This window comes from Lolium perenne, chromosome 6, assembly GCF_019359855.2.
Source record: "Lolium perenne isolate Kyuss_39 chromosome 6, Kyuss_2.0, whole genome shotgun sequence".
In the NCBI taxonomy this organism is placed as follows: domain Eukaryota; kingdom Viridiplantae; phylum Streptophyta; class Magnoliopsida; order Poales; family Poaceae; genus Lolium; species Lolium perenne.
Genome location: NC_067249.2, coordinates 109,619,906 through 109,629,673, shown reverse-complemented (window position 1 = coordinate 109,629,673; position 9,768 = coordinate 109,619,906). Strand labels below are relative to the sequence as shown.

The 9,768-nt window shown below is 46.7% G+C and overlaps 1 long non-coding RNA gene across 1 annotated transcript; it reads left to right on the top strand.

The window, feature by feature from the left end:
* The first annotated feature begins 6,388 nt into the window (after positions 1-6,388).
* On the top strand, positions 6,389-9,493 carry LOC127325929 (uncharacterized). Its single transcript, XR_007867406.2, has 5 exons — positions 6,389-6,791; positions 6,881-7,132; positions 7,221-7,332; positions 7,828-7,913; positions 9,282-9,493. It is a non-coding gene; the product is annotated as an uncharacterized lncRNA (long non-coding RNA).
* Positions 9,494-9,768: the final 275 nt, after the last annotated feature.

Here is a 9,768-nt window from a genome sequence, read left to right as displayed (position 1 = left end):
AATGCATGTTTTGAAAACATTTCTTCAAAAGGTTGCTTTTATTATGAAAACTATGCCCGTCGGTCTTCACAGTTGACTAGAACTTCGTGGAGTTCCTTTCTGCCCGCGTTCGCAGTTCCCTTCCCGAACAGGGAGTGACAGCCACAATTTGATACACTCGCAGAGGTGCGTTACTTTTCCCACAAGAGATCTCACCCTTTTTGCCATCCGCAGGACTTGCCCCCGTTCACACTTCCTTTGGTGTGAGGCCAGGTATAAAGATCCAAGCCCACACCGCCTTCTCCGCGACTGCAAACCCACCCTTTTGTCCACCCGCACACCTCCAGTAGACTTTCCCCCGATAATACGGCTTTACTCATGGTGTACTTTGGACAATCCTTCATAGATCGGAAGAGATTAACATCACCAATGGATGGGGATTTAAAAGGATTTCCCAACCTATTGCGGCGGTGCCTTCAAAGACCCCACCGTCTCTCCGATCCGTTGGCGTGCGTAAGGGAAAAGATACAGCTGGCTTTCCTGAGCCATTATAGATCTCATGGTCAACGCGATTTGTACGGCGCTAGAATCACCGGACGGCATTGGTAATTAATCCTAGGGTGATATAACCCATTGCAATGGAACCTCCACCATATCAACACATACCATGGTTCCATTGCCACCACATAGTCATATTCATAGTTGGAAAATAACATTTCATTTGCGATGCAGAATGATAAGTATATAGCTTTGCATTAAAGTAGTAGAAAATAATCAAGTTGACATGAGCAAGGGTGAACTTGCCCGTGGACTGCGAGATAGTGCGCTTCAATGCGCTTGATGGAACCTGGACCTCGGGTTCTCAGAGAAGCATCATTGTCCGGTAAGGACAATGTTATGAAAATCCAAATAATGCAATCATGGATGGATTATTTTATGCTGAATCCCTTTATCCCAATGAGTTATTACAATTTAGGGTTGTATTTAAGATTTATGTCTTTGACGGTAATTTACAATTAATTTAAAAGTATTAATCATTGTAATTCACACAAAGTACAACAATTTAAAGTAAAATGATTTTACTTGATAATTACCTTAGTTATTCCAAAAATAATTTGAAATTATAGAGTTATCTCTATAGTTTTTGGAATAAAAAGGAATATAGGATTTTTCTGGGTAAAATCCCCCTTTTAAAAGAAATGACTTGGAATAATAGAATTTCATTTTGAAATATTTGAAAATAAGTATTTGAACTTATTTGAGATTTTTCCTTGAATTTTAATTACAAGGAAATAATAATTTTAAATTCCAAGTTATTATTTAAATTCTGAAAATTCATCATTTTGAATTTGTTTCATAAATTCCATTTCATATTTTATTCTTGTTAAGATTTATTTTTCATTCATAAATCCAATTTTTATTGGATTTTTAAAGTTGTTTATGATTTATTAAAATTTGGTAAAGTTTTGGTCTTTTATTAAATGTAAAAAGACCAAAATACCCCTGGACTCATATTGGGCCCAGCCCAATAACTCAAACCCAGGGACGGCCCAAATAGGCTGGCCCCCTTTTGGGTTCGGTGGCGCCGAAGCGGCCCACCTCACTCACTCGCACTCGGCCCTCTCCTTACTCGATCTAACCCTAGCCTCTGGCGACCCCGTGGCGATGGCGTCGCCGCCATGGCCGCCGCCCTGCTCCGGCCATCGCCGAGTTTCTCCGCCGTAGCCACCTATCGATTCGGAACCGCCGCGAGCAGATCTATCGATCTGTCCGCGCCGTTTTTCCCCTCTCGTCCTCTCCTGGCGAATCGCCTCGATCTGGATCCACTGGAGAATCGCCTCGACGAACTCCGGCGAGATCTCGTCCTCGCCGACGACGTGTGCGCTTCCGAGACCGACCTGGCGCGGGTGCGCTGCGCGCCCGTGCCATCGTCTCCATGCCGTGTCTTCTTGTGGTGGTGTTCGTCGGCGTAACGCCGCGACTTCCCTGGCTTTGCACTGCTATGGCCGCGCGGGCACCGCCTCGCCATGCCATAGCTTCGCCTCCGTGCGCGGGTAAGGTCCTCTGCTCCTCCTCCTACTCTTCTGTGCGCCTCCCTTGCCACTGTTCTTCTTCCTCCTCATACTCTGATGCTCTCTGGTGGTCCTGTGATCATCTAGAGCCATGCTATGGCTGCGCAAGCTGCCTGTGTTTCAGTTATTTGCAAGCTCATGGCCCATTCACCATTTCTTGGTACTGGCACATGATGCTTTGCTTGCTGTTCATGCTATGCTTGCTTTTCTGCTACTCCTAGCATGCTCTCTACTTATCATGCTATGTTGTGCTTGCTTATGGCTTGATATACCCTGCTGTTCATGCTTATGGGCTTGCTATGCTTACTGGTTTATCATGCTTGCTTGTCTAGGTGTACTTGTGTTGCATCTGTGACACTTGTGTGTGTGCGTAGGTGCCCGTGATATGATTCAAGATCTTATGCAAGCCAATGATCCATTGGATCATTTCTTGCTTGTTGGCTAATCTCTCTCGTGTAGCTTGGCTTGCTATGATTGATCAATTTGATCAATTGATTGTCGATGATTGTTTACCGGCTAACACCGTGGCTATATGATTCACTTATCCGGTGATGCCGATGCGCAAGCATCCCCGTGTCGTTGCTTACTTGTACTCGTTGCTTATTTCTAGCTATCTAGACTTGCTCTAGTGGCTATGAATTAAGTTGTATTGCTTAACAAGATGTCTTTGTCATGCTTAGCATGGATCTCGTGATAAATTCATGCTTGGATTACTTAATTATGATGAATCGCTTATGCAAAGATGATTTAAATGTCTTGCTTGTATATGAGTTTGTCGTTCATGATTCTTTTACAAGCAATTAAAATCTGAATCCATTTCTGGATAGTGATGTGATCTATTTGGCTTTCGTTAATTGGTGCTAAGTGTGATGTGACCTCGCAGCCTTGCTACCGATCGGTTGCTCACATGATTGGTTGGATCTTGTTGGCTACTCAACTTTGCTTGCATATTAGGGGATCATAGTAAGTATGAATGCCAATATGCTTGCCTCGTGAAGAAATCTAGGGTTTCGATGGTTGCTTGCTTAGGATCTTCTCGTGTAGTCTTAGCTGCTAATCTATGCTATCTATCGGTGCTATCTCAGGCATGTGATCTTGCTAGTGTGCATCTGTGCATGCTTTCTAGCCTCTGTGCACATGATCTCGTATCCTGGATGGTTTCTGTCTTAGTAGCTTTTGATCGGCAAGAATCCTTGGTGAAAACCAAGTGATGATCTACCCATATGAGCATCTGCTCATCCCATGCTTATGCATATGATGGATTAGATCCATTGGATCTTTTCCAGGAACTAGGTATACCTTGTTCCAGCTCCTAGAAAGTAATGCTTTGTTGATGCAGAGTTGGGTTTGTTCACAGACCCTTCACCTCCGTGAGCTTGGATGATCTTCTAGGTCACCATGATCTCTGGTGGCTTGAATGGTTGTGTGTGTTGGTTCTGTTCTTGCTCAAGAACAGATGAACTATGCTTGTTTTTGCTTCCCCCACCCGGTGATCTTATCTCGGTCGATCGGTCACCGGTTTTAGGGTTTGTACTCCTTTTATATGATCCCTACTTCTCTCCTCGCATTGACACACAAGCCTGGCATGCTTGGTGACTATGCTTTTGCATGGCCTTGCTTGTTGCTGCCCAAAGACACTTGAGCTGTGTGCTCTCATATGCTGAAACTTGAGCCCCGGTGTGTGCTCGTGTTTGGTCCGTCGCCCTTATCTTGTGTCTTGTCCCTCGGTTTTGGAGAATCACAAGTGTGCTGGGACTTGGTTCTGTCCAAACTGAATATTGTGTCACTTGCTAACTGTCTAAACTGAATCTTGAGCTAACACTTATATTCTGGCTAGTGTTGGTGCTTTATTATTGCAGGTTTGTGAAGATGGACATGGCCAGAAGATACTCTCCAAGCCATTTAGTCTAGGTTTTAGTTTAGGAATAAACTTGTAATCTTCATTTTCATTTCTGTTTCTTATTTATCAATTCTTGTATCAAGAATATTGTAAAGACTTTGTAATCTGTGTTGTTATCAATAAAGCCCAAGTTTTTGTTTATGAGCTTTTGATTATGTGACATTTATATTCTGGAATAAATATTGTATTTGTGATTCACTTTGAAATTCAAAGTGATTTGAATTCATGAGTTGTGTTTTTAAATTATGAATTCCATTTTCATTTTGTTCAATACTTATTGTTAAATGTTTTGACACTTGTCAAATGAAATCAATTCCCCAAATCAACAAGATACAAAAGAGATCATGTCGAAATTTCCCTAACTCACAATGCCTAACCCTAAGTGCAAAATGAGAGAGAACCTCGATCCCTCTTAGGTTTAGTTGCAATAAGGCGCGAAAATTTCCCCCGTTTTGCGATGAAATGCACATCCCATTTCTAAATCTACCCTTCGTTGTTCCTATGTTCTGGGTTATTACATCCATGCCCCTTGTGTTGACCAGCAACATCGCCAAGTCCTCCTTCCTCTTCTTCGCCGCCACGCTGGCCTTGATCATGTCGAGTTTGATGTCCCGCCTCTGGATGACCGAAGCCCACCTTACCGCCGTGACCTCTTCCATCTTTGCGGCCTACTATGCCTGCTTGGCGGCATGCGAGGTGGCATCAGCCATGCACGCCATGATGGACGAGTGCAGCTTCTCGATGGCTGGCGTCACATCCCTCAGTGCCTTGGCCTTCTTGTTCCCAACGATCCTGCCGTCAGAGGCCGGCGCTGGCGTCGCAGCTGGGTCATACGTGGCATTAGCCTTGGTGAGAGTTGTATGCGCCCCCTACTCATCTCATGCCTCAATCCGGGCAAAGACGTGGATGAAATTGAATTCGGCGTCATTGTTGTCATCGCGGTAGGCGGCGATCATGGCGCACATCTACAATGACCGACAATGTAGCATCACAAACAACCTAAATAATGACCGACAATGCACAATGAAGGCGAGTTTGATTACTTGATCGTCGAAGTTGGTGCCGCTAATGTGAACACGGTGAATCTCCTCCACGTCAACGTGCCACTTGTTGCAAGGATGTTGGATCATGTGAAAAACGGTGAGACATGGCCTGAGTCGGTGCAATCATGGTGAAAGCTCTTGAAATATGGATCCAAAATCTGCCGCTCACCGAACGCCGCCTTCACCCTCTTCCAATAGAACTTCGAGTTTTGGTTTGCGCTGGTGAAAGGGTTGATGCTCACCGTTTCCATGCTTTGGCGAGGCACTCGTCCTCCATTGAGCTCTACTTGGGTCCACGGCCGCCGACTTTCTTCTTCGGCTCCACAGCTACCGTTGCCGTCCTTTTCGCTTTCCCTTTCGGGTTGGCCACGGCCACGTCTTCCACCTCCCATTCGAAGACCCCGACGTAGGAGTACACTCCGTTCTCCCATGACTCATCGCCTTCTTCCTTGTCGCCGTAGGCCTCAGCTTCCTGCTCTGTGAATGAGGGATGACCCCCACCGTCGTTGATGATGTCGGCCATGATGGAGTCACAGAGCATTTCGTCGAACATTCCCTGTGCGCCCTGGCTGCTGCTGCTTGATGTGAGCTCCTGGAAGCCAGGCCGGTGAGGAGGCACACCGCTGTTGAAAAGAGTTCGGCGGAGCTCAGGCGATCCAACGAAGACACCATGGAGGTCACCAATGGTGAGGATGTTGGGTTTGATACCACCGAGCGGATCGAAGTCCTGGCAGCCCGGCGAGAACCGAGAGAGATGCATCGTGGAGTTACATTGGCTTTCTTGGACCACCGGCCTTGCGCCAGCGACGCGCTTAATGGTAAGGGGCGATGATACGCTGCCTTCGATGTTGTAACGGCCCCGGAGATACCCATAATAGATTTTATTTGTTCTTTTTATCTTCTGCATCGTCATGACATATGCAATCCACAAGATTTTATGAAATAAAAGTTATTTTGAATAAAAACTATTTTGAGTTTCCCCTCTCATATGGTTTATATATATAACCTCTTCTTGGCTATTTGTATAAACAAAACCCTAACACCAAAACTATTTAACATATGAAACTATTTCAAATGTTTATCAAATTTCAATTAAAGCTGCACTTATTCTGGTGTGGTTTATAAGTTGTTTTCAAAACCAGTTTTTAAAATCAAAGAGGAAACATATTTTCGAAATAAAATAAAACCAACCCTTCTTCCCTGGGCTCTCTCCTCCCTCTGGCCCATCTCTTTCTCCCTTTGACCGAAGCCCATCTCCTCCAGCCAAGCCCAGCGTGGCCTCCCTTCTTTTCAGCCCGGCCCATGATCCCACCGTACCCCTTCGCTTGGAAAACTCCTCTGGTTGTCGTCTTCTTCCCCCACGAAAGGTGCGTGACCACCTCCTGTGGCTGTCCAACACCACGGCATCGAGCCACTACCACCTGCCTCCTCTGCTCCTTTTAATCCCCATCGATACCCCAGGAAACCCTAGCGCCCTCCCCTCTCTCCCTCTAGCCCGCCGCCATCAACTTCCCCCTTCTCCCTTTTTTCCTTTTCTCTTCTCTGTGTGAGCTCACGAAGAAACAGCACCCCCACCATATCGCCATGGCGCCGCCGCTGCAGGCCACCCCGTGTCTATCCGTGAGTACCAGAAGATGCGCCTCATCGTCCTCATCATCCCCAACCAAGGAATCGACCCGGGACTCTCTAAATCGCCGGCAAATTCGCCGTTCCCCTCTCCTACCTGCCGAACTCCGGCGTCAATTCTGGCCGCCACCGTGCTCCCTCGTCGCTTCCAGGCATGGATTCGCATTCCTGGTAACCTCCTCTTCCTCCCGGACCTCTCCTTCGTCTCCATCACCTTCTTAGATGCCCCGCCGACGTTGACCCGCCGCTAACCTTCGCAGATGCTCGTCGCCGGAGATGCTCCGGCGACCGTTTGGACTCCGCACCGCCACGTCCTGGCTCCCCACAACGAGGCGTACCCCCGACGCCTAGTGCCTTGTCCCGGTTCGCCCCGAATCGCCAGGCCCGTGGTCGACCAGAACCCTCCCCGTCATGGCCGTCATGGCTGCAGCTTCCCAAGTTCATCCACGTCGCTGTTTGGTTCAAGTTGTTCCATGTCCTCGTTTACACATGAAACAGACAATACCACAGTGGTAAGCTGTTTGCATCCTGGCCCGTGAGATCTAGAGTTCAAATCTCCAATCTGGCTAATTAAGCCAAACTTCTAAATTCCTGAATCAGATCTGGCAGCACCGACGGGCCTCGGCCCAGATCCTCCGTCCCTGAGCAACGCCCAGTGCGGCCCAGGCCAATCTCACGCCAAGCTGACCAGTTGCGGCCCAGGACAGCGCAGGTCCGACCCAGTTCATCCTTGGCCCCTTTTCTGTTTTTCCTGAAAATTGCTGCAAATATTTATATCTTACAAAAATCATATCTCACAAACCGTAACTCAAAATAAAATGTTTTATATATGAAAATTGATCAGAAAAATATGAGGAATCTGAATATGCCATTCATTCATCTATTTGCATCCCGCATCATGTCGTGACGTGATAGTTATCCATGTTCACCTCACATATATGCGGAGTATTTCGGATTTCCAACTAGGGTTTTCCCCGCTCCGTTTAAATTTGATGTAGCTCACCCCTGCCATGTTTGCTATGCTAATCCACCCTTAACTTTGACGGTAGAAAATGCAACTCCAACCTAATTTGTTTGTCCGGTGTTCCGACTCCGATTAATATGGATAAGTTGCATCGCATCATGTTTGCCATGCCATGCATATTATATCATGATCATGCTGATTCTTTTGCCGTAGTAGTAAGATTTGCATCCGTTGTTTGTCCAGCATTTGCTTCTTCCCGGATAGGATCACGAAGTGTTGTTGTGAGATACGACGAGTTCTCCGACAAGTTCTTCTGCAGCATTTCACAGGCGAGCCCTCTCTCTTCACCTATTATACACTCTCCCTCGCATTGCTATCCTTATGTTGCGCTTCTTTATCGAGTCACGTGTCCTATTCCACTTGTTTACCATAATAATCCTATATGTATCATTCCTTACCCATAGCCGTTGCTTGATGTTTGAGCCTTGCAAGTCGTAGGCGTGTTTAGGCTCTGTTGTTTATCTCGATCTGTTATCGGGATATGTTGGGTTGTTGGGAGGTTATCACATGCTATATCAGTTGTTGGAGATACACATGCTTTATTTATTGTTAACAACTAAAATTGTAAGCAGAGGCATCTGTGAGCCCCTTTGCGAAAGCATCAGAACTTTGACTTGCTAATGTCCCCTAGGACCCGAGTTCTTATTATCTGTTCCGAGATTGAGCGCTCTACCCATGCGTGGGGACGATTATTGGGACCCCCCTCACCCATTACCTTTTCTCAAGTCAGTTGAAAAGGGGGCCACAACCTTGGTTTTATTTGGCGCATGCATGTTTATATACTGTTGCCTTCGGGTGTTTACTTCCTGTTGCCTTCGGGTGTTTATATTCTGTACTGTACCTTGCGGGACGTTTAGCGAAGCGTGTGGTTTGCACGCCTAGCCGCCGGCGCAAACCTCTGAGTCCGTATCGGAGTACGGCCGGACTTCGTCACGGGTAGCTTAGTTGGGTGGCCCCCCTAGACTTTCTTGTTGAACTGGGAACGGTCTTGTTGTGAGACATCCACCTGTCGTAAGTGGGTCGAGCATGCGTATGGTTACATTTGGGCAACCCCTGCAGGGTGTACATCTTATCGATAAGCCGTGTCCGCGGTTATGGACGACTTGGAATTGTATAGCTTGATCATAGAACAACTTACACCTTATACTTGTTGTTAATAATCTGATAATAACTTGCGTAGTAATATAGCATTACTACAACCGATACCTAATAAAACTTGTCCACCGTTGAGTGCCTTTTACATTGCCTCTTCGCAATTGTTGGAGGGGATATGTGTAATCGGCTGGGTTATGTTTGTGTAGTAAGCCGAGATAGCTCCTGTGTAAGCCGACGAAAAACGTTCAAAATGTTACAGATCAGGCATATCATTACCAGTGATCTGCCACCTTGTGCGCTCTCTTATCTTATCTAATTAGACGGATGTTGTAGCGTGTCTCTATTGGTTATAGTTTTGCTGCCGCTAAACCCACCATATAGCCCCCGGCGATATATATATTATACTCGCCCGGCGAGCATAGCCATTTTCTAGTCTCGCTAAGTACGTGCCGGAGTTCGTTCCTTGGTACTTACTCTCGCCTTTTCCCCTTTCTCTTTTGCTTCCTCCCTCTTGTCGGCAACCGATGGCCCGACTTTGACAGGTACAAGATGACGACGTTAGCAAGGTTACCCTTCCGGCTTGGCCTGGGCAGGGTTATGGACGCCACTGGTTATCTTCAGGACTCTTAGTCCAATTTGTATCTTGTTCGTACTCGGACGTATTCGATCTTCTGTATGATTTGGATCTTTGTATTGTATATTTGTATCTTGACTCGTTGGAGTTGTTGTTGTAATATATGTATCTTGTGGGCTCTATTGTAATCCTGTTGTAATGTTACCGCTCGTGTTAATTCCTCTGGCATCACGTGTGTGATTCGTCGCGCACGTCGTGTCGGAGGGCGTCTCTGGATCGATATCGTGCGGATTTCGGCGGGTTCGCTGGGATCCTCATGGTACCGGTTCCGGGGCGTCACAGATGTCCCATGCCATGTGGATGTACTAGGGCGACGGCGCCACCATCCCTTCCATTGTAGAGGCTCTCTGCATCAAGGCCGCCTTCGCCACCAAAGCCTTCCACCCCCTCGCCTT